Here is a 25,464-nt window from a genome sequence, read left to right on the forward strand (position 1 = left end):
TACCTTTCTACCCCTGATATCTCACCTTGCATCCAAACCAAAGTTTCAGCGTGCTTGTCTGACATTGCTGCCTGGATGTCTCAACGCCACCTGAAATTAAATATGACCAAAACCGAGCTTCTCATTTTCCCCCCCAAACCCACCTCCCCGCTCCCCCCGTTTTCTATTTCTGTTGATGGCTCTCTCATTCTCCCTGTCTCCTCAGCTCGAAACCTTGGGGTCATCTTTGACTCTTCTCTCTCCTTCTCTGCTCATATCCAGCAGACCGCCAAGACCTGTCGTTTCTTTCTTTACAACATCCGTAAAATCCGCCCCTTTCTTTCCGAGCACTCTACCAAAACCCTCATCCACACCCTTGTCACCTCTCGTTTAGACTACTGCAATCTGCTTCTTGTTGGCCTCCCACTTAGTCACCTCTCCCCTCTCCAGTCGGTTCAAAACTCTGCTGCCCGTCTCATCTTCCGCCAGGGTCGCTTTACTCATACTACCCCTCTCCTCAAGACCCTTCACTGGCTCCCTATCCGTTTTCGCATCCTGTTCAAACTTCTTCTACTAACCTATAAATGTATTCACTCTGCTGCTCCCCAGTATCTCTCCACACTCGTCCTTCCCTACACCCCTTCCCGTGCACTCCGCTCCATGGATAAATCCTTCTTATCTGTTCCCTTCTCCACTACTGCCAACTCCAGACTTCGCGCCTTCTATCTCGCTGCACCCTACGCCTGGAATAAACTTCCTGAGCCCCTACGTCTTGCCCCATCCTTGGCCACCTTTAAATCTAGACTGAAAACCCACCTCTTTAACATTGCTTTTGACTCGTAACCACTTGTAACCACTCGCCTCCACCTACCCTCCTCTCTTCCTTCCCGTTCACATTAATTGATTTGATTTGCTTACTTTATTTATTTTTTGTCTATTAGATTGTAAGCTCTTTGAGCAGGGACTGTCTTTCTTCTATGTTTGTACAGCGCTGCGTATGCCTTGTAGCGCTATAGAAATGCTAAATAGTAGTAGTAGTAGTAGTAGTATTCAAAGCTGACGAGTCGGATAAACTTAATGAATTCTCTGTAAACCTGGAGGATGTAATGGGGCAGTTCTACAAACTGAAGAGTAGCAAATCTCCTGGGCCGGATGGTATTCATCCCAGAGTACTGCTAGAACTGGAAAAGGAGCTTGTGGAGCTATTGTTAGCAATATGTAATTTATCCTTAAAATCGAGCATGGTACCAGAAGATTGGAGGGTGGCCAATGTAACGCCGATTTTTAAAAAAGGTTCCAGAGGAGATCTGGGAAATTATAGACCGGTGAGTCTGATGTCGGTGCCGAGCAAAATGGTAGAGACTATTATATTAAGAACAAAATTACAGAGCATATTCAAAAGCATGGATTAATGAGACAAAGTCAACATGGATTTAGTGAAGGGAAAACTTGCCTCACCAATCTTCTACATTGAAGGGGTGAACAAACATGTGGATAAAGGGGAGCCGGTTGATATTGTGTATCTGGATTTTCAGAAGGCGTTTGACAAAGTACCTCATGAAAGACTCCAGAGGAAATTGGAGAGTCATGGGATAGGAGATAGTGTTCTATTGTGGATTAAAAACTGGTTAAAAAATAGAAAACAGAGAGTAGGGTTAAATGGTCAGTATTCTCAATGGAGAAGGGTAGTTAGTGGGGTTCCCCAGGGGTCTATGCTGGGACCGCTGCTTTTTAACATATTTATAAGTGACCTAGAGATGGGAGTAACTAGTGAGGTAATTAAATTTGCTGATGACACAAATTTATTCAAAGTCGTTAAATCGCAGGAGGATTGTGAAAAATTACAAGAGGACCTTACGAGACTGGGCATCTAAATGGCAGATGACGTTTAATGTGAGCAAGTGTAAAGTGATGTATGTGGGAAAGAGGAACCCGAATTATAGCTATATCATGCAAGATTCCAGGTTAGGAGTCACGGACCAAGGGATCTAGGTGTCGTCGTTGCTCAGTGTGCTGCTGCGGCTAAGAAAGCAAATAGAATGTTAGGTATTATTAGGAAAGGAATGGAAATCAAAAATGAAGATGTTATAATGCCTTTGTAGCGCTCTGTAGTGCGACCGCACCTCAAATATTGTGTTCAATTATGGTCGCCGCATCTCAAAAAAGATATAGTGGAATTAGAAAAGGTGCAGAGAAGGGCGACGAAAATGATAAAGGGGATGGGACGACTTTCCAACTTTGTTGCTATTTTGCTGTCCATTCCCAACATCCATATATCTTTGTTACATTTAAGGATTGACTATTTTTTGACATACTCTATAACTCGCATCAAAGTCCGAGATGTAGCCTAGTCACTAGTAGTGAAAAAAGCAGATGTGTGCATGTGTGTGATGAAAAGCATTTCACTGCATTACTGAAGCATGCAAAATTCACCACAAGGATTCCTAATCAGGCTGAGGCCTTCCTGGAAAACAAATCCGTGCATTAAATATTTCAGCACTTTACGTAAGCAGGATTGAAATAGAAGTCTGTTTCACATCTTCACTTCCAGGGAGCATTGCTGATTTATTCTTTAATGCAGGCTCCCAAGAAGTGAAGATGTGAAAGAACGCCAGAGATCTATAATCAGGGTAATACCCGGGGAAGCAGGGAGGGGATGAATCACTGGGGGTGTACTTATTACAATGGTACAGGACCTAGCAGACATGCCTTCTTCTGAAATGAGATCATAACTCAGTCTCAAGGGAGGACAACCTCTCGCATTCTACAATTTCAGGGAGGGCCACCCTGGAAGATACATCTCAAGCTCCAGGAACCCCACCCCCAGGGATAACTCTTTGGCACTGAACGAGGAATGAAACCGGCCAGGCTAAACTGGCCTTACAGCCCTCGTAACATAGTAGCATAGTAAATGACGGCAGATAAAGACCTGTACAGTCCATCCAGTCTGCCCAACAAGATAAACTCATTTACATGGTATGTGATACTTTATACCCGAGTTTGATTTGTCCTTGCCTTTCTCAGGGCACAGACCGTAGACGTCTGCCCAGCACTGTTCTTGTACTAAAAGTTCTGAAGCTAACGTTGAAGCCCCTTAAAATTTACACTGAGCACACCTATTATTAGTCTGCTAATCTATTGTCAGTCTATAGTTTGTTGGCTATATTATTATTATTACATTTGTATCCCGCGCTTTCCCACTCAAAGCAGGTTCAATGCAGCTTACACAGTAACAGGGGATACAGAGCATTGATAAAGAAGAAAATATAGTCTAAGTATAGCTGAATAATAAAGGAATCGGTAGGTAGAGATGGGTAAGGCTGGAGGGAGTACAAGAGATATAAGTAAAGGGTAGGTGAGCACGGAAGGAGGGGTAGTGGAGGCAGGAGGGGGGATGAGCAAGGGGTAGGTGAGCACGGGGAGGGGTAGTGGAGGTGGGAGAGAGAAGGACACTGGATAAGTATAGGGAAGTTTGTATATACAGTGGTGGAAATAAGTATTTGATCCCTTGCTGATTTTGTAAGTTTGCCCACTGACAAAGACATGAGCAGCCCATAATTGAAGGGTAGGTTATTGGTAACAGTGAGAGATAGCACATCACAAATTAAATCCGGAAAATCACATTGTGGAAAGTATATGAATTTATTTGCATTCTGCAGAGGGAAATAAGTATTTGATCCCCCACCAACCAGTAAGAGATCTGGCCCCTACAGACCAGGTAGATGCTCCAAATCAACTCGTTACCTGCATGACAGACAGCTGTCGGCAATGGTCACCTGTATGAAAGACACCTGTCCACAGACTCAGTGAATCAGTCAGACTCTAACCTCTACAAAATGGCCAAGAGCAAGGAGCTGTCTAAGGATGTCAGGGACAAGATCATACACCTGCACAAGGCTGGAATGGGCTACAAAACCATCAGTAAGACGCTGGGCGAGAAGGAGACAACTGTTGGTGCCATAGTAAGAAAATGGAAGAAGTACAAAATGACTGTCAATCGACAAAGATCTGGGGCTCCACGCAAAATCTCACCTCGTGGGGTATCCTTGATCATGAGGAAGGTTAGAAATCAGCCTACAACTACAAGGGGGGAACTTGTCAATGATCTCAAGGCAGCTGGGACCACTGTCACCACGAAAACCATTGGTAACACATTACGACATAACGGATTGCAATCCTGCAGTGCCCGCAAGGTCCCCCTGCTCCGGAAGGCACATGTGACGGCCCGTCTGAAGTTTGCCAGTGAACACCTGGATGATGCCGAGAGTGATTGGGAGAAGGTGCTGTGGTCAGATGAGACAAAAATTGAGCTCTTTGGCATGAACTCAACTCGCCGTGTTTGGAGGAAGAGAAATGCTGCCTATGACCCAAAGAACACCGTCCCCACTGTCAAGCATGGAGGTGGAAATGTTATGTTTTGGGGGTGTTTCTCTGCTAAGGGCACAGGACTACTTCACCGCATCAATGGGAGAATGGATGGGGCCATGTACCGTACAATTCTGAGTGACAACCTCCTTCCCTCCGCCAGGGCCTTAAAAATGGGTCGTGGCTGGGTCTTCCAGCACGACAATGACCCAAAACATACAGCCAAGGCAACAAAGGAGTGGCTCAGGAAGAAGCACATTAGGGTCATGGAGTGGCCTAGCCAGTCACCAGACCTTAATCCCATTGAAAACTTATGGAGGGAGCTGAAGCTGCGAGTTGCCAAGCGACAGCCCAGAACTCTTAATGATTTAGAGATGATCTGCAAAGAGGAGTGGACCAAAATTCCTCCTGACATGTGTGCAAACCTCATCATCAACTACAGAAGACGTCTGACCGCTGTGCTTGCCAACAAGGGTTTTGCCACCAAGTATTAGGTCTTGTTTGCCAGAGGGATTAAATACTTATTTCCCTCTGCAGAATGCAAATAAATTCATATACTTTCCACAATGTGATTTTCCGGATTTAATTTGTGATGTGCTATCTCTCACTGTTACCAATAACCTACCCTTCAATTATGGGCTGCTCATGTCTTTGTCAGTGGGCAAACTTACAAAATCAGCAAGGGATCAAATACTTATTTCCACCACTGTAAATCCAAATGACAGAATGAGGGTGCGGTGGCAGCTTCATGGATGGAAATTAGGCCTAAGCAATTAGAAAGAGTTCTACACAATGGAAGTCAGCTCTCCACCTCATCAACTATCTAATCCTATAAAAGGTCAAGGAGAGAAACTGGGACAAGAATCAAGGAAATAACCCAAGTGAGAACCTTCCTGCACTTAGTCATGCCAAAGAGAACACAATATCCCATGATCCTCCTCCTCCTCCACTAACCCGGGCTGGCAGCAGCAACTTGGCTCACCCTGAATTAATTAGTTTTTGTTTCAAATAATCGCAGGAGCGTAGCCACAGGTGGGCCGGGGCCTAACCACTTTTGGCTCAGGCCCACCGAGCAGCGGCACATCATTAGGAATCCATGAGTCCTGTCAGCTGAACACATTCACAGTCCTCCATAAACACCCCCCCCCCCCCGTCCGACTAGCACACGGCAGGCAGTGTACAGCAAAAGGCGTGTGTTTTTGACGCACGCCGAGGCTCCCTGTTACCGTAGCAGATAAAAGGCAGGTCTTCCTCTTTTTCAGGAAATGGCCGCATGGCAAGTGAAGCACTTGCCACGCAGCCATTTGGGGGGGGGGGGGGGGAGCACTTATGAGCTCCTGTGCTAACCCGGCAGTAACCGAGCACTGCCCGATTACTGCCAGGTACACACCGGTGCTACAAAAATAAAAATACTTTTGTAGCGCCGGATATGACGCACGCTGGGGGTGGGAACTACCGCCAGGCTGCTGCGGTAGCCCGACAGTACTTCCATTTTAGCGAACGGTAAGCCTGCATTAGGCTTACCGCCACTTTGTAAAAGGGGCCCTCACTGAGCACAGAGAGGGGTTAAGTTGGATTTCCAGAGCTGCTTCATTTTAAGGCAGCAGTGGAGCGTCCTACACCGAGGGGAAAAGCGAGTTTCATGCGAGTTTACACAACTGATGCCCCTCCCTCCATGACAAAACGCACACGTTCTCCCAGGTTCGTCCGTGTGCCTTTGCATACCAGCGTAGGCCTCATGGCTAAGGTTAAAAGGAGAAGCAAAAGTCCACGGTTAGTTAAGTCGACCAAAAGAAAATAACCAATCCATCATGTTAGCTGTCACCCAAATCACTGGACATGTAGCCAACATTCCTCTCTCACGATGTAACAAAAAGCAACTCCAAACTCTAGGGACCTTTCGTCACTTATCACAAAGAAGTAAAGAAACAAACAGATCTTCCTTATCCTTCATGGAAAGACTGTCTTACTTATTCCACCCATCCCCTACTATTAAAATAATCTAAAAAAACACAGAGGTTGGCAGGAATCGCAGGGCAGATACAAAAAAAAACACCAATGCAACATCAGAGGGGGGAGAGAGGCAGAGTGGCAGGAACTTAGTGTGAGAGAAAGATAAAAAAAAAAAAGCCACCACAGGAAAGAGACAGCATGCGAGGGAGAAGAGCAAGAGAAGAGAGGCGAACAGAAAATGAAATCGGAACCCCCCCCCCCCCAAGAAGTCAGACTCTGCAAGCAGCGTGGCACTGGAGAAACAGCAGGCAGAAATGAAGAAGCGAAATCCTGAAAGACGAGCAGTGCCCATTTCCCAAAGATGAGACATAAAAAAATCAAAGAAAAAATTGGCAGGAAACATAGTATAATTCTCAGGACAAACATGAAAAACAGCAGCGTCAGCTGCAAAATATGGCACGTTTCCTGGCCAGGCCAGGAACCCAGTCTAAGCAGTGATACTACGGACCAGAACCAGAACTCAGGAATGTCAATTCTTAAAAAGAACTATATATAAGGCAGTAGCGTTCCTAGCCTCGACGGCACCCGGGGCGGATCGCCGATGTGCCCCCCCCCCCCCCCCCGCGAAATGACACCCCCCCCCCCGGTGCACGCCGCTGGGGGGGGGGGGGGCCGGAGCGCACGCCTGTCTGCTCCCAGTTCGCTACGCTCGCTAAATTCTCTTGTTCGCTGCAGTGAACGAGAGAATTTAGCGAGCGTAGCGAACTGGGAGCAGACAGGCGCGCGCTGTGGCACCCCCCCTCCCAGCGGCGTGCACCCGGGGAGGACCCCCCCCCCCCTTGGTACGCCACTGATATAGGGCAATTTTATAAACTACAGATATGTTCTCAAGACAAAAAAAAAAAATCAGAAGCCAGAAACTTTCACCAATGAAGATCCTTTTCTTTATCAAGTTTCTTTACACATACCTTGTAGCAACACTTGAGACCTCAGCGCTCAAACCTTGGCTCCTCTCAACTGTATAGAGCTCAAGAAAAAAACAAACTCCACTAAAATACTTTTATCAGAGTGAAAGCCGCAGTACTGACAAACATGAAAAAAATAAACAAGTAAAGCTATTCAAACATCGCCAGTTTTGTACTTATCTACTCATATGTCACCAGACTTCGCCATTTTGAGAATGAACTGAGGGCAAACAGGATTTTGTTTCCCCTGAAGCAGCTAATGCGAAACAAGGATTCCCTGTTGGGCTCGTACTGATTGGTTACGTTGAAGCTTCCTTTGGAAGTCTGGGCAACATATGAGAAGTACAAAACCGGTGAGACTGGACCAACTCCATCTTTTTGAAGGTGCAGTCTCAAAAATTGTACACAGTATTCTAAATGAGGTCTCACCAGCGTCTTATACAGGGGCATCATCACCTCCTATTTCCTACTGGCCATTCCTCTCCATATGCTCCCTAGCATCCTTCCAGCTTTCACAGTCACCTTTTTATTTTACCTGTTTGGCCATCTTAAAATAATCACGTGAAGGGGCATAATCGAACGGAAACGTCTATCTCCATGGGCGTTTATCTCCGAGAACGGGTCCGTGAAGGGGCGGACCGAACTGTATTTTCGCAAAAAATAGACGTCCATGTTTTATTTGACAATTTGTGAGGTGGACGTTTTTGTTTTTCAGCGATAACGGAAAATGAAAGCGCCCAGCTCAAAAACGAATAACTCCAAGACATTTATTCATGGGAGGGGCCAGGATTCGTAGTGCACTGGTCCCCCTCACATGCCAGGACACCAACCGGGCACCCTAGGGGGCACTTCTACAAAAACAAAAAAAAAGGTAACATTGCTCCCAGGTGCATAGCACCCTTCCCTTGTGTGTTGAGCCCCCCAAATCCCCCTCAAAACCCACTGCCCACAAGTCTACACCATTACTATAGCCCTAAGCGGTGAAGGGGGGCACCTACATGTGGGTACAGTGGGTTTGGGGGGGCGGTTTGGAGGGCTCCCATTTACCAGCACAAGTGTAACAGGTGGGGGGGGGGATGGGCCTGGGTCCACCTGCCTGAAGTCCACTGCACCCCCTAATAACTGCTCCAGTGACCTGCAAACTGCTGCCAGGGAGGTGGGTATGACATTTGAGGGTGAAAATAAAAAGTTGTGAAACGGCATATTTTGTGGTGGGAGGGGGTTTGTGACCACTGGGGGAGTCAGGGGAGGTCATCCCCAATTCCCTCCAGTAGTCATTTGGTCATTTAGGGCACTTATTGGGGCCTTATTCGTGGAAAAACAGGGTCCAGGAAAAGTGCCCTAAATTCTCGCTACAAACACATATTTTTTTTCCATTATCGGCGAAAGGCGCCCATCTCTGATCGGCCGATAACCACGCCCCAGTTCCGGCTTCACCACGCCTTCGACACGCCCCCATCAACTTTGTCCGCATCTACGATAGAGTGCAGTTGAAAACGTCCAAATTTGGCTTTCGATTATACCGCTTTATTCGTTTTTGTGAGATAAACGTCTATCTCCCGATTTGGGTCACAATATAGGCGTTTTTCTATTTCGATTATAAGCAGGATAGTATCACACCCAAGACCCACTCCTCTTTCATGCACAAAAGTTCCTCACCCCCTTAACTGTACTGTTCCCTTGGATTTTTGCAGCCCAAATGCATGGCCCTGCATTTTCTAGCATTAATCTTAACTGCCAAATTCCAGACCATTCCTCTTAACTTCGCTAAGTCCTTCCTCGTGTTACCCACACCATCAGGGCAGGGGCGTAGCTAGGTGGGGCCACTGGGGCATTGGCCCCCACAGAGTTAGACCTGGCCCCTGGTTTTGCTGGCAGGGGTCCCCAACCCCCTGCCAGCCGAAGCCTTCTTCAGCGTCGGTCTCCGGCGCGTTCGCTGATCTGTGCTGAACCTTCTGCTGTCTTCTTGAGTCCTGACGTCCTGCAGGTTCCTTAAAGTGAAACTGAGCATGCTTCTCTCTCTGGAATGGCCTCACCTCCTCTGCTTTCAGGGCTGTATATTGTTTTTTTTTTTTTTAGTTTGAGGGCAGGTGGAGTCACGGTATCGATCCTGCAGGGTCTCATGATCTGAGTCCAGTTGTCCTCTTTCAGCAGAGCTTCTTCCCCACTGCTGGAAATCTTTCAATTCATTTCATTGATGTATTTCTCATTTTCAAGCAGGGGCATAGCCAGACAACAGATTTTGCGTGGGCCTAGGCAAGAAGTGGGTGGGCACCAAGTGTTCTCCAGACCCCCCCCCCAACCATCACCACCACTAAAAAAATATCTCAGCTGGCGGGAAAATGCTTCTTTCCACCTTGCCAGTCTGCAGCAAGAATGCGCTGAAAACTGAGCATGTGCAGATGCCGGTATCGTGGAGAGTAGCGTTTTTGTTACCATTAGGCAGAAGTCTTCAGCTGGCAGAGCTTGGGATCCCCACCAGCTACCACTAAACCTGTGCTACTGTTGGGTGGGCCTGAATCCTAAGTGGGTGGGCCCAGGCCACTGTTTTCAAGGACTCTTCTCAACCTTACCACCTTGTCTCTCTGTTCTTTCACTTCTTTCATGAGGGTTTCAAGCTGAAGACATCTTTCAAATAGAAGCAGCCCCTCTCCTGGGATCACATTTTCTGTCTGCACAGAGATAGTGATGTTCCCCAGCCATACTGCAGTTGCAGAAGTATTTGCACCTATAGAAAGAAACCAGAAAAGGCCCTATCAAAGTCCCCAACTTTCCTCAGATGCCCCTATAGGCTAAAAGCAGCAACTGGCTTCCTTTGTGTAAGGTCTAACCCTCAGAAGTGCAGGGACTTCAAAAGAGATTATCTAGGTCACCTCTCCTTTTGAAATGGAGGTTAAAAAGAAATCCCTAACTCCTAAAAGAGAAAATTATCTACTAAGATAAGAAAAAAAAATAAAGCAAGTTTTTCCAGCAATATAAAATTAGAAAGTAAACCCTTTCCTAACATTAAAAAAAAAAAATCATGCACTACTTCAATCTACAATTCTTCCTAATGGACTGGACAGACTATAAACCAAAGATCAGTCTTGGGGGGGAGGGGGGAATTCATTTGCATGAACTGATTATCTGTGCTCTAAACTGATGCTATGCCAAGCTCTAAAATGCAACCTACAATACTAAACTAGACAGTAAAACACCAGGGGTGCAGCACTTAACTGCATCAGTTCCAACTTGGCTCCTGGACTGCCCAAAAATTAGCCAACTACAGCCAACTACAGCGCCTTCTGTCTCGCTGCACCCTACGCCTGGAATAAACTTCCTGAGCCCCTACGTCTTGCCCCATCCTTGGCCACCTTTAAATCTAGACTGAAAGCCCACCTCTTTAACATTGCTTTTGACTCGTAACCGCCTCCACCTACCCTCCTCTCTTCCTTCCCGTTCACATTAATTGATTTGATTTGCTTACTTTATTTATTTTTTGTCTATTAGATTGTAAGCTCTTTGAGCAGGGACCGTCTTTCTTCTATGTTTGTGCAGCGCTGCGTATGCCTTGTAGCGCTATAGAAATGCTAAATAGTAGTAGTAGTAGTTCTGATAGTCTCCGGCACTAACCCATTAGTGGGCTCATTTTCAATAGAGAAGGACGCCCGTCTTTCGACATAAATCGGAAGATGGACATCCTTCTCACAGGGTCATCCAAATCGGTATAATCGAAAGCCAATTTTGGACGTCCCCAACTGCTTTCCGTCGCAGGGACGGCCAAAGTTCACGGGGGCGTGTCAGAGGCATAGCGAAGGCGGGACTTGGGCGTGCCTAACGCTTGGCCATCCTCGACCCATAATGAAAAAAAAAAGGATGACCCTGACTAACACTTGAATGACTTTACCTGGTCATTTTTTTCTTACGACCAAGCCACAAAATGGTGCCTGAAATAACCAGATGACCACCGGAGGGAATCGGGTATGACCTCCCCTTACTCCCCCAGTGGTCACTAACCCCCTACCACCCTCAAAAAATATCTTTCAAAATACTGATTGCCAGCCTCAGATGTCACACTCAGGTCCATCACAGCAGTATGCAGGTCCCTGGAGCAGTTTTAGTGGGTGCAGTGCACTTCACACAGGCAGACCCAGGCCCACCTGTTACGTTTGTGGAGGAAACAGCGAGTCATCCAAAACCCACCACAAACCCACTGTACCCACATCTAGGCGCCTCCCTTCACCCATAAGGGCTATGGTAGTGGTGTAAAGTTGGGGGAGTGGGGTTTGGGGGGGCTCAGCACACAAGGTAAGAGAGCTATGTTCCTGGGAGCAATTTCTGAAGTCCACTGCAGTGCCCCCTAGGGTGCCCGGTTGGTGTCCTGGCATGTCAGGGGGACCAGTGCACTACGAATGCTGGCTCCTCCCACGACCAAATGGCTTGGATTTGGTCGTTTCTGAGATGGACGTCCTTGGTTTCCATTATCGCCGAAAATCAGAAAAGAACAAGTCTAGAGATGACCAAATTTCATGAGTTGGACGTCCCTGACCGAATTATCGAAACAAAAGATGGACGTCTATCTTGTTTCGATAATACGGGTTTCCCCTCCCCTGGATGGGGACGTTCTACTAGACAATCCTCATGAAAACATGGACGTCCCTTTTGAAAATGCCCCTCCATGTGACACTGAATACCAGTGATTTAACCGGCCAATACCCACTCCTGGACGGTTAAATCACTTTAAACATCAACTCCGTTCTGTAATATCTGGACAAACTGAAACTAAGGTTGTTTCCTGAACTGAAAGGGAGATAGCAAGCCAAGGAGAAGAAAAGAGTCAGTGAATGTTTAATTTATGGGAACCACTTTCTCCAGAAGAAGAAAACAAGCCAGTGAGAGAGTGAGCATCTCCGAAGACCTACCTCACCGCCTAACTGTGCAGAAAAACAAATCTACAATTTTGAAGTCAGTACGAAGTCGGACCAGGCCCCTGCACTATTAGTCACTAAGAAAGTTATGTTCCCAACCATTATGTATACAGAAGAGGCCCAGGTGACATACTACGCTTTAATCTGTCGATTTGGATCAGTACATCTTCCAGGTTCACTGAGATTTCTTTCAGTTCCCCTGCATCTCACCCTTGAAAACCATCTTTGGTTTAAGTAGATTTCTTGCATCTTCTTCCGTAAAGACTTCAGGGTTTCAGAAGAAGCCAAACTAGGGGCCCTGTTTACTAAGCCATGTTATAGACGCGTTAAACCATGTATGTGCCTTAACCGTGTACACGCCTACAATATCCCTATAGGCACCTACACGGTTAGTGCACATGTTAAGTGCAGGTGCACTCAAAACGCTAACACGCCCTGGTAAACAGGGCCTTAGGTGTGTTAGGGGGAGGAGAACATTTTTATTGCACACTGCCTCGTGTGTTCCTTTTGGCGATCAAAAAGGTAGTTAAGAAATGGTTTTAAATAAAATAGAAAACAAATCCCCAGAAAGCTGAGAATGAAGACTCATGGTGCAAAATCCCAGTCGTGGTTCCGGGTGTGAAAGTGCAAAGCACTAGGAGAAAACTGCCAGGTTAGCAAAGAAGAATTCAAGAGCTGCAAAAGCCCTTGAAGCACAGGGGAGGAAAGTGTTATTTTCTCTAGCTTTCTGTGTTTGATTTATTTGATAAAATATATATCTTGCTCTACTCAATGATTTAGGCAGGTTACAATCAAACATACATAATAATCGAAAAAAATAAGACATTAAAATAAAACATCTTAGACAAAATAAAAATAAATAGAGATACTGACTGTCATAACTATCAAAGATCAAATTCTGTCCTTTTTTTTCACCCACAGACGTTATCATGTGCCCACAATACACGAGTTTGCCCTGCCTTAAGTAGCAGGCTCTTATCAACGATTCATCCAGGCCTGCTCCGTCAATGCTTTGCCCTGAACTGCTTTCTGAACGTCAGTCATTCGGTATGGGCTGAGGGTAATGAATTCCACAATGCAGGTCCAGCTAGCAGTCCAAACAGGTGGTCCTCAACATTCATCCCATGGAGGTACCAGATGCAGGTCTGATGCATCTTGGCTGCTCCACATCTTTTTCAGATTTCTTTCTTAATTGCTTTTTCAATCAATGGGCACATCTGAAGCTGTCTGGACGAGCTCCTTTTCAAGCCCACATCTGGCTCCCACCTCTGATTTTTCACAGCATAACAAGGATCTGCATCAATCTCCAGGACCACTCTGCCTTTCAAATTTCCCCAGCCCCCCCCCCCCCTCCTCTTTTTCTGTGGCATGCCTCAATGCACAGTACAGGCAACTGTAGGGGCTATAAAGGAAAAGCAGCAACATTTCTAAACAGAGAAAGAAAATCTTTCCTCAGTCAACCGTATGAAGGACCAGAAATTCTGCATCTGCACCTCTTAACCAGGTTTGCTGGACCTGACCAATAGCACTGGCTAAGTCAGCTGATCTGGCAAACATCACCAACACGTGTGACCACCAGAAGGATTCAAGGCCCTGCATATCGTATCCAAAGTCCTGTGCAGGATCTATATAAGAAGAAACGGCAGCAGGCTACTTCACTAAGGACTGATCTGCTAGGCCTTTTCCCATAATATAGTGCAGGAGTGACCTTTGCCTGCCAACGCGTCATCTGACTTTCCAAGTCTCTGCACCCTCCACTGCCCGAGTGGATTGCAAGCTCACTTGGGCAGTGAAATAACTTGTGTACATAAGGATGTAAGCGTTGCCCTACTGTGTCAGATCAAGGCTCCATCTAGCCCAGTATCTTGTTTCCAACAGTGGCCAGTCCAGGTCACAAGTACCTGGAAGAGTCTCCTCAAACAAGCAGCAAAATTCCATGCTACCAATGCCAGGGACAAGCAGTGGCTTTCCCAAGGTCTAACTTAATAACAGTTTAGTGACTTTTCCTACAGGAATCTGTCCAAACCTTTTCTAAACCCAGCTATATTTCACCGCTAGTTCCGGAAATGAGTGCCATCTGAAAATCCCAGTGAGAGCAGACGAAGGCCACGCTGCCTCATCTGTCCACTTTGAGAAGATGGGGAGCATGTGAGGATTTCTAGACACCCCAACATGCACTCCCCCTTCACCCAATCTTTCACCTGACCTGTTACACTTTACCTACCTCTGCTACAAGCAGATATGTTAGATCAAAGGTTGCCACCATTTCTGCTGGCACCCCAGTTACCCCCTTGTTCTATGGTCTTGCACCCACAACCACATGCTCACCCCAGATTCTAGACATGAGGCCCAAAATCCAAGATGTGGCCCAACTAAACGGGTTAATGAGCCAATGTGTGTCAATAATTGGGTACTAATTGGCACCGATGTGAATTTGCTACATGGTCTGACTTCAAAGGGCCTGCACCAGCTCCAGTTGATTCAGAATGCAGCAGCAAGACTCATAGAAGGTTGCAAGCGAGGTGACCGCATCACACCATTTTTGCAAAAACTCCATTGGCTACCAGTACAATACAGGGCTAAATTTAAAACTCTATGTCTGATCTTCAAGGCCCTGAAAGGAAATGGCCCTGAGTACCTGAAAAATAGGATGATCCTCCACACACCGCCAAGGACACTAAGGTCCTCCCAAGGACTTTCACTAACTGCACCCTCTCCAAAAGACAGATGTGATACCCGCAAGCGAGCCTTCTCCGGAGTAGCCCCCAAACTCTGGAATGCATTGCCTGAAAAGCTCCGCTTAACACAAGACTACCTCTACTTCAGGAAACAGGTGAAAGCTTGGTTCTTCAGCCAAGTCTTTAATGGAAGAAGTAACTAACTTGTTAGTCTCACACACAAACGCAAGGATTGACTCGGGCTGCACATACTGCAGCGGGACATGTTTATCCACTCCTACCCTAGCAAGATAATATTTAACCATCTCTCTCACCTCACGTGCAACTTTCTTCAAATCAGTCACCTTACTTTCTAATTCTTCCTACTTTCTTACTCGTCTATATGTTACAACTTTGCCTTACCCTTCACTACCAATTATAATGTTCTAGTACATATTTTGTTGTCATTGCAAGTAGTATACCATGCCATACTTTGTATTGTTACTTGAATATTTTTACTGCTGTAATTGCCTATTGCTCATGTTTGATCTGTACACCGCCTTGAGTGAATTCCTTCAAAAAGGCGGTAAATAAATCCTACTCTATAACAATGTGCTCCCAAATCCCATAGTGTGCAACCCAAAAGGGGTGTGGCCATGGGAAAGGCATAGGTGGGTCAGGGGCAGTCCTAAAATTTACATGTAGTGCTACAGAATACAAGAGATTTGTACCCAAACTGGGCGCCGGGAATCAAACCTGCCAAGCCCCCTCCCTGCCCATCTTCAAATCCTTGCTCAAAGCCCACCTCTTCAATGTCGCCTTCAGCACCTAATCACCATACCTCTATTCAGGACTACCCCAACTTGACATTCCGTCCTTTAGATTGTAAGCTCCTTTGAGCAGGGATTGTCCTTCTTTGTTAAACTGTACAGCGCTGCGTAACCCTAGTAGCGCTCTAGAAATGTTAAGTAGTAGTAGTAGTTTTACATATAGCAGTGATTTAACCAGAGCTGAGATTGTGATGTCATAATGCCTCATTCCACCAATGCCTAAGAGCCAACCTCATCAGTGATGTCACAATGGCTCGACTGTCCTATACTTGGCCCACTTCCCCCCTTAGTGTGAAGAGTTTCAGTCTCTGGTAACCAGAGCTGAGATTGTGATGTCATAATGCCTCATTCCACCAATGCCTAAGAGCCAGCCTGATCAGTGATGTCACAATGGCTTGATTGTCCTATATTTGTCTCACTCTTATCTATTAGATTGTAAGCTCTTTGAGCAGGGACTGTCTCTCTTTGTTAAACTGTACAGCGCTGCGTAACCCTAGTAGCGCTCTAGAAATGTTAAGTAGTAGTAGTAGTTTCAGCAGGTGGGCGTTCTGGTGCCCACACTGGCATTCAATACTCATCTTGATAATTTTTTTGTCTCTTGGAGGAATGTTTTTACCCTGTCCTATGTTTAACGGCCTTCCTTTTCCGTTTATTATAGGTGAGTTATATTGTGCACCGACCCACCACTTTCTGACATCTCCCCCCTTCCTTCCCCAACCTCCTTCCCTGATTTTACCTTTTCTTTTCTTGGTTTTTCAAAAGGCGGAGGCAGCGATTCCCACGGGCTGTCCTGCCGCCAGTCCCGGCCCCCTTCTCTCTACTGCAGCCCGCCTCTGAAGAAACAGGAAGTTACATCAGAGAGGTGGGCGGCAGTAGAGAGAAGGTGCTGGGACTGGCAGCAGGGCAGCCTATGGGAATCGCTGTTGCCGCTGTCACCACCACCTTTTAGAAAACAAGAAAAGGCACGTTCGAGGGAGGGGGTTAAGATGCCACCTCAGAACACTGCCGCCTGAGAGCCCCGCCTCAGGTGGCCTAATGGTAGGGTCACCACTGGTGCACTTTCAAATACACAGTATATCAAATTGTATTGAACAGAATCAAAGAATGGCATTGAGCACTGATTTTCGAGCACCATTTACTGACTCTGGCAGACACAGGTTACAGAATACCTACAGTAATGCGCGTCACTTAATCGACCAATTGTCATAAACAACCAATTACTGGTGATAAATTGAAGTCTGCAGTTATGCCACCCATCTATTTATCCCAATTGACTCTGTACTACTCATCTTGTCCCCTCTGTGTGTCTCGACTGCTCTTGTAAGAACAGCATTAGCATCATATCTTTGTTATTGGAATGTTCTTCCATGCTATGTATCACTGTATTGTTTGTAATATACTGCCTTTTGTCACATTTTTTTTGTTGTTACATTTGTACTCCATGCTTTCCCACTCATGGCAGGCTCAATGCGGCTTACATGGGGCAATGGAGGGTTAAGTGACTTGCCCAGAGTCACAAGGAGCTGCCTGTGCCTGAAGTGGGAATCAAACTCAGTTCCTCAGTTCCCCAGGACCAAAGCCCACCACCCTAACCACTAGGCCACTCCTCCACTGTTGCTACTATTTGAGATTCTACATTCCATGTAGAAGTCAGCCCTTGCAGATCACCAGTGTGGCCGCGCAGGCTTCTGCTTCTGTACGTGCAGGACGTCAGACTCACAGAAACAGAAGCCTGCGCAGCCTTCTAGATGGAATGTTGCTAGTGGAATAGCAACATTCCATGTAGAATCTCCAATAGTAGCAACATTCCATGTAGAAGTCGGCCCTTGCAGATCACCAATGTGGCCGCGCAGGCTTCTGCTTCTGTGAGTCAGACTCACAGAAACAGAAGCCTGCGCAGCCTTCTACATGGAATGTTGCTAGTGGAATAGCAACATTCCATGTGGAATCTCCAATAGTAGCAACATTCCATGTAGAATCTCCAATAGTATCTATTTTATTTTTGTTACATTTGTACCCTGCGCTTTCCCACTCATGGCAGGCTCAATGCGGCTTACATGGGGCAATGGAGGGTTAAGTAACTTGCCCAGAGTCACAAGGAGCTGCCTGTGCCTGAAGTGGGAATCAAACTCAGGTCCTCAGGACCAGAGTCCACCACCCTAACCACTAGGCCACTCCTCCACTGTTGCTACTATTTGAGATTCTACATGGAATGTTGCTATTCCATTCCATGTAGAAGTCGGCCCTTGCAGATCACCAATGTGGCCGCGCAGGCTTCTAGACAGTCTCACTCTCTCACACACACACACAGTCGCAAATTCACTCTGTCTCTCACACACTCACTGTCAAACATACACACTTCCATGAAAACCTTGCTAGCGCCCGTTTTATTCCTCTCAGAAACGGGCCTTTTTTACTAGGATAATATGTTTCCACATTACTTTTCATAGTATTCATCTTTGGTCCAACGCTTTCACACGGAGGAGAGAGGCGCTGTCAGGGCAGTGCAGGGGGACCGGCAGCGAGCAGGGTAGCTGGAAGTCTCGCCCGTTTTTACGGGCTTAACGGCTAGTTAAGGTTATAAAACATCAGATACACATGCAACTGGGCCATTTAGTCATGGACATTTCCGCCAGCCACTGCGCCTGAATGCTGGCGTATAAATGCCAACTTACACTAGTATTCTCTAATGCAATGACACGCACAATTGCCAATACAGAATTCGTACTTAGCTCACAACATCCCAGTGTCTAAGCTTTGGCCACCTGTAGAGAATGACCCCCTTAAGGACCTTAATCTTCAGCTGTGACACTTTCCAGCGAAATACCTTTTTTTACGTCTTCATTAACCTCGATGGCTGTGTGCTTTGTTACATAACTTGGGAATAAGACACAGAAGGGGGCCTGAGTGTTGAATTAACATCCAGTTTTCCTGTGCTTAATGAAGTCTGGGTTTTATTTGTAGTCTCCCCATGTGGATCACCAGTAACTTTCTGGGAGCCCAATGCTGATGCAGCCCTGGAAATTAGGGTTGTAACTGCTGCTCCCTGTAGGTTGTCCCAATGATTTTATGGATATGCCAATGACATGGAATGGGAAGAAGCCTTATCAAAAGGCAGATGGGGTGGAAGACGGTAAGTGGCTTTAATGTTCTTCCTTCGATAATATCTCTTCTATTTCTGCTTAACAGACTTAACAATAGAATTCTGAACTAGAAACTAGGAAGGGAAAATGTGGAGTGTGGGAGCATTTTATTCTTTCTTGCAGCCTTTATGCTAAACTGTGATATTGGTCCTAATACGTCAGACTAAAAAATTAGATATTTATTTATTTTTCCTTTCCGTGAAAGTTACATCTCTGCTTTGCCTCTCACTTCCGGCATGCACACAGATCAGAGCCCAAACTGAAAACATACCAAGGATGCATGGAAGGAAGGCGATCTGAACCAAAAGGCTGGGGGGGGGGGGGGGGAAGAAAATATAAAAGGATGCAGGCACTGCATGAAAAAGACCAATGAGAAAAAAAAAAAAGCTTGCAAGGTGGATGGATGGAGGGAGGGAGTTGAAGGGACTTTTACCCTCCTTCATCCTCTCCGTTCATCTCCTTATTGTAATCTTCAATTGCATTATAAGCTCTCCAGAGCAAGCTCATTCTAAGCTCTTATGCCTGCCTTCCATACAGCAAAGCAAATTTACAGGTACTAGATACAAACAAGAAGCCAAAAATAAAAAAAGAATGAGCCAACATTATGTTTTTCCAGTGCCAGCCGATATTTGGTTTCCTCCCTCAGCAGCATCTAGTGCCCAGATCACTTCTTACAAACATAAGATGGCAAGTCACTGTTCCTTTCTACTCCCCAGTGGCAGCTGACCCCCATCCTCTCTCCAATACCACCACCACTAGGCTTAGAGTCCAACAACCACCTGGCCCCCTGGCAGGGCACAACCCTTCAGCGCCAAGTCCCTCTCCAGTACAAGTCCCTCCTTATACCCCGCCCCTTCCTCCTGCTCCGCCCATTTCACCTCCCACTTGGCCCAGCTCCTCTGATAACAAAGAGGCATGGGAATGAGGGTGGGCGAAGCTTCCCGCCCCCTCTCCTCACCAAGGCCTGGAACTGCTGGGAGGTGTCATGGCACAGTTGGGAGGGGAGACTGTTGGGGGCTTCTGGCTATTACAACATAGCCTGAGCCAGCCACACCCTTTTCGATATGTACATCAACAATCTTCCCAAAGTACTGGACAGATAAGGACTTCAGTGACTGTTCTCTTGTGCTTGACTGCTTAAATATTTTAAATTTAAATGCTTTACTTTTTGTCTATTAGATTGTAAGCTCTTTGAGCAGGGACTGTCTTTCTTCTGTGTTTGTACAGCGCTGCGTACCCTTGTAGCGCTCTAGAAATGTTAAATAGTAGTAGTAGTAGAAATAAAATGACTGGAATCAAACATTTGTTATGCAGATGATCTGGTTACCATCAGGTGGTCTACAAGGGAATCTGCATCTAGCCTCAGTGGGCTGTTCAGGATTACTGCAATGAATATGCATGAAAGAGATCAGCATATATCGGAGACCTACTGTATTGAAATCTCTCTCATGTATGTTCACTGTGGTAATCCTGAAGACTGGCTAGGTTTGCCTCCAGGAGACGGTCAAGAACCCTGCTTTCGAATATACATATCTCATCCTTACATTTAAGCACATCTGAGAGTTTTAAACTGGCTACAAGAAAGAGATTCAAAAGCCCTACATGCAACAGGAGAAATAGAACCCAAATCCCCCTCCCAGTCAGGCTGAAATTACAATTGATAGCAACCTGCAACCTATATTGGAGCGAGGTCTGGGGGGGGGGGGGGGTCTGACACTACTCCAAAAGTACACCGAATGGAACAGAAACCCACACCTCCAATTCTGCAGATACTCTGTGTGCCCAGAAACACTCCCAAATAATGGATTCAGAGCAGAATTAGGATGAGTCCCTTTATTACTCACAATAATAAAGCGAATATGTGAATTTTACAGAAGGCCCCATCACTATCAGGCACTCTGTAAAATAACACCAAATGCACTCAGCACATACATAACAAACGTACAGAATCCAAACAGTAACAACCCCTGCCTGTGAAAAACAGGCAATCACTGCAACATGCCCTAGAATACCGATATACCTCCTACTGCAAGGCACAGATCCAAAACCAGGACAGGTGGGCTTCCCACACAGAAACTACACGTTAACAGCATACCTGACCCTCAGTTGCACAGGCAAAGCCTCGCCAAATACAGAATGACCACAGACCAGAAAGAGACAGACAAAATCCGAACTGAAAACCCACCAAAGCAGACTTTGCAATGCAATGCTAGAGAAATAGATCAGAAATGCATTTCCTACTGCACACTGTGCAAAATACAGAAATAGAGATACATGTTTCACAAAATTAGCAGAGAAAAAAAATTAGACTTCCACAAAAGAATAAGCAGGGGGAGGAAAACTGTATAATCATGGGAGAAAGAGAAGAAACAGCAGTTATAACAGCAAAATATGCTCAGTCCTTCCACCAGGAGCAGAGGAATAGCCTAATGGTTACAGCAGGCCAGGTTCAAATCCCTTCTGGCTCTGGGCAAGTCACTGCCATATCAATCTGGATCCTGCCACAAGGCACCAAAAGTCTGATCTGAACAGGGACGATGCAGACCAGAGCCTGGGAATTTTGTACGGAGAGGTTTATAACAAACACAACTTTACTGCTGTAACTATTACTTTTTCAATTATCTTTCACTATCTTTCCCCCCCCCCCCCCCCCCCCCTTTTATATACCAGTAAATTTATTAGTTTGGGCAACGTATGTTAAAAGTGTCCTGGAAATAAAGTTAACCGATCTAGTTGCCATTAGTTCTGGGAAGGCAGAGTGGCCCTTCACTCTGTCACAGTCTGACTGGCTCGTTCATTCCCTGGGAGGAGTAGGAGGAGGATGCACAAAAGAAAACAAGACCCAGCAGAGCTGACACTTGGCTTCCTTCCATGCAAGAGAGAGTATCCGGCACAGTTAACCCTGCACAGCCTGTGATGCTGCCTGCTTGTCTGAAATGCAGACTGCCAACATTTCATAGGGTGGGAGGGGGGGGATCACAGGAAAGTCTGACTGAAGGGACTGTCATCCCCATCCGCTCAGTCCTCCGCCCTGTCACGGGCTTCACATGCAACATAAGCTCTCGGGGGCAGGGTCTCGCTAAGCGCCTCTTTCTTCTAATCAGCGAACCCGGGTAATAACCAGAAGCAAAAGCAAAGGAAAAAAAAAGAACTTTCTGCCAGTGGCAGCCCAGGTCTGGTTCCCCCACCCTCAGCCACATCCAGTGCCCGATCTCTTTCTTACCAAGATTAAAACCACAAGTCCCGTCCTCTCCCCAACAGAGCCGGACACTCACCTGGTCGCAGACAGCAGCCGATCGCTCCCTGAGACGGTCCAGCTCCGTCCGACGACTTCCTCAGCCTCAGCACACTACTAACCCCGCCCCCCTCCGCTACTCCCACCCACCTCCTCTCCGCCACGCCCACCGCGCCAACCCGATTGGCTCACTCCGGCTCCTTAGCCCAAGTCTCCCCTTACTCCCGCCTCCGCCCCACCCTTCTCCCAGCCCCGCCCGATTGGCTCACTCCGGCTGACGTCACTGCAGCTCCACGGGCTGGAGAGAGGCGGGGAGTGCGAGTGGGCGGGGCTTCCTGGACTGCTGGAGGAACTTCTGGGAGAGGGAGAGGGAGGGGGAGAGGAGGAGGAAGGAGAAACCTCGGGCTATCAGCCTGTGGCTATTCTTAGGTATTAGACTTTGTTGTTGTGTCTGTTAGCGGGACGAGAGGCAAAACAGAGGCCCAAATGGAACGCCTGTTCCCGGGCGGGATGATGCGCATAAATCAGGAGCCAGAAGGCCACCACTCTAGGCAAAGGACAAAGGCAGCCTGTGTCAGTACTTCACTGCAAGTTGTTCCAGGCGAGCTATAGATCTTAGTAACGTCTAGACTTTGACTGCCCCTACTTGACTGACTGTACATTTGTCCTTTAGATTGTAAGCTCTTTGAGCAGGGACTGCCCTTCTATGTTAAATATGTTATTTCTGTTTTTCCTGTGAAATTGGGATGGTTTCTTCCAGCTAGTTTTGTGTCCCACTTGACACCTGCCAGGAATGTTTGCACAAGAGAGTAGCAGCAGTCGGCAAGGCAGGAAGCAAGGAGGATGAGCTGTTTCTCTGCTTTCCCTCCCTGCAGGACAAGGCCAGTCCCTGTAAAACAATATCCAGCACTCACACTATTCAATCCTGCTGCTACCTGTAATGCCCTCAAGGCAATTCTATAACTGGGAACCTAATGTTAGGCACCAAGTGCACATGTGTGAAACAGAATAAAAGCCCCTACATGCAGTGGTGTGCTGGTAAACTTTTAACAACAGGCTCTCTCCCCAGTCCACCTCGGCGCCCCCCCCCCCCCCCCGCCCACCTCGGCGCCCCCCCAAATTGCAGAGCTGGCTATAGCGGGGGGGGGGGGGGGGGGGTGACAATGCATTACTCTCTCCAGGAAAAAAATTTAAATGATCCCAGGTTCCAATCTAATTCACATTTAATGTGGGATAAAATGCCATAAATAAGTAAATAAATATAAACTTTAATGTTGAGCACCTGATTCTCAAAGTGAACATATTCCAAACACTATAATGAAAAATAAATGATTTTTTTCTACCTTTGTTGTCTGGTGACTGTTTTCTGATCATGCTGGCCCAGTATCCGATCCTGCTGCTATATGTCCTCTTAACTCCATTTCCAGGGCTTCCTTCTTCCATTTATTTCTTTCCTCTTTCTTCATTTCTGGTCCTCAGCTTCTGCCTATTTCTTCATCCATGTGCAGTTTTCTCCTCTCTTCCTTTCCCTACATCTCATCTCCTTCCTCACTCTTCTCTCCCCTCCATCCATGTCCAGAATTTCCTTCTCTCTCCCCTCCTCTCCCCCTGACCTGCATGCACCCATACCCAGCAACCTCCTCTGCCCTGCATGCACCCAGATGTCCAGCAATGACCCTTCTCTCCCCTGCATGCACCCATGTCCAGCAGTGACCCTCCTCTCCCCTGCATGACCCCCAGCAGTGACCCTCCTTTCCCTGCCCTGCATGCACCAGATGTCCAGCAGTGACCCTTCTCTCCCCTGCATTTCACCCATGTCCAGCAGTGACCCTCCACTCCCCTGCCCTGCATGCACCCATACCCAGCGACCTCCTCTGCCCTGCATGCACCCAGATGTCCAGCGTGACCCTCCTCTCCCCTGCATGCACCCATGTCCAGCAGTGACCCTCCTTTCCCCTGCCCTGCATGCACCCAGATGTCCAGCAGTGACCTTCTTCTCCCCTGCATGCACCCATGTCCAGCAGTGACCCTCCTCTCCCCTGCATGCACCCATGTCCAGCAGTGACCCTCCTTTCCCCTGCCCTGCATGCACCCAGATGTCTAGCAGTGACCCTTCTCTCCCCTGCATGCACCCATGTCCGCAGGTACCCTCCTCTCCCCTGCCCTGCATGCACCCATACCCAGCGACCCCCTCCATCCACCCATGCCAGCAGCGACTCCCTTTTCCCCCCCTGCCACCCCCTCCCTATGTTGTTTCGTGAATTATCTCCTCCTCCCAGCCTCCCTCCCGATCCGGTCCCTCACCGCCCGCTATTTATTGAATTCTTCGGGGCAGGCAGTCTTGCCTGCCCGCTTCCAGCGCCGACTGTCCTCCCTTGCCGACTCGCGCTCAAATGGCCGCCGAGACTTCAGCCGAAGTCTCGCGAGGCCGCCTCTGGAAGTCTCGGCGGCCATTTTTAAAGGGCGAATCGGCAAGGGGAGGGACAGTCAGCGCTGGAAGCGGGCAGGCAAGAGTGCCTGCCCGAAGAATTCACGAAACAAGCAGGCGGTGAGCGGATCCGGAGGGAGGGAGGATGGAGGGAGGAGAGCCAGAGCGGCTCGCTATTTTCAACAACCGGCTCGCAAGCCGGAAGAAATTTAACAACCGGCTCTTGCGAGCCGGTGCGAGCCGGCTCCAGCACACCACTGCCTACATGTGTCAGAGGTGCCTGCAATTGGCAGTTACTCCCGTATGGGATAAGCAGTAAAAATGTTTTGTACTTTTTTGGGATCTTACTTGTGACCTGGATTGGCCACTGTTGGAAACAGGATGCTGGGCTCGATGAACCTTTGGTCTTTCCCAGTATGGCAATACTTTTCTACTAGACTGCCCCAACTTGACATTTCGTTCTTTAGATTGTAAGCTCCTTTGAGCAGGGACCGTCCTTCTTTGTTAATTTGTACAGCGCTGCGTAACCCTAGTAGCGCTCTAGAAATGTTAAGTAGCAGTAGTAGTACTTATACACAATTTAACATCACAATGGAATGGTGGGGGAAAAGACCTCGGTTGACTGTGGTTTCAATAGAATGTCTCTATAGCAAAATGTCATAACAATCAAACTACAGTTCACAGCTTCTACCAATGGTGGGAAAAACCCCCAACCAAAAACTGTTAATCAGTTTTATAGAAAAAAAATTCTTTTTGTGAAAAATAATTCTTATCATCAAATAATATTGTGAGGTGTTCAATTTTCTACTCCCATATAGAGCATAATTGTATAGCTGAAGCTGAACTTAGCTTTAGGGCTCTCTGAGGCAGTCGGATGGTCCCGAGTAATCCCAACGGGGGACCCGTTTCACCGTTCGGTCCTCAGAGATTTGAATGCTGCCACAGCTTCCTCTGATATACTGCCCATAGAACAATCTAATACTAAAAGCGATTCAGCCTAGC

The 25,464-nt window shown here is 47.1% G+C and overlaps 1 protein-coding gene across 2 annotated transcripts in view; it reads right to left on the minus strand.

Moving 5' to 3' along the window:
- Positions 1-22,130, minus strand: part of IL1RAP (interleukin 1 receptor accessory protein) — a 153,889-nt gene extending 131,759 nt beyond the window's left edge. For both annotated transcript variants that reach the window (XM_030215847.1, XM_030215849.1), the window contains exon 1: positions 22,075-22,130. The gene's annotated coding sequence lies outside the window, so the exon portion shown is untranslated. The remainder of the gene's footprint in view (positions 1-22,074) is intronic.
- Between the last annotated feature and the right edge of the window lie 3,334 nt (positions 22,131-25,464).

This window comes from Microcaecilia unicolor, chromosome 10 (genome assembly GCF_901765095.1).
Source record: "Microcaecilia unicolor chromosome 10, aMicUni1.1, whole genome shotgun sequence".
Lineage (NCBI taxonomy): Eukaryota > Metazoa > Chordata > Amphibia > Gymnophiona > Siphonopidae > Microcaecilia > Microcaecilia unicolor.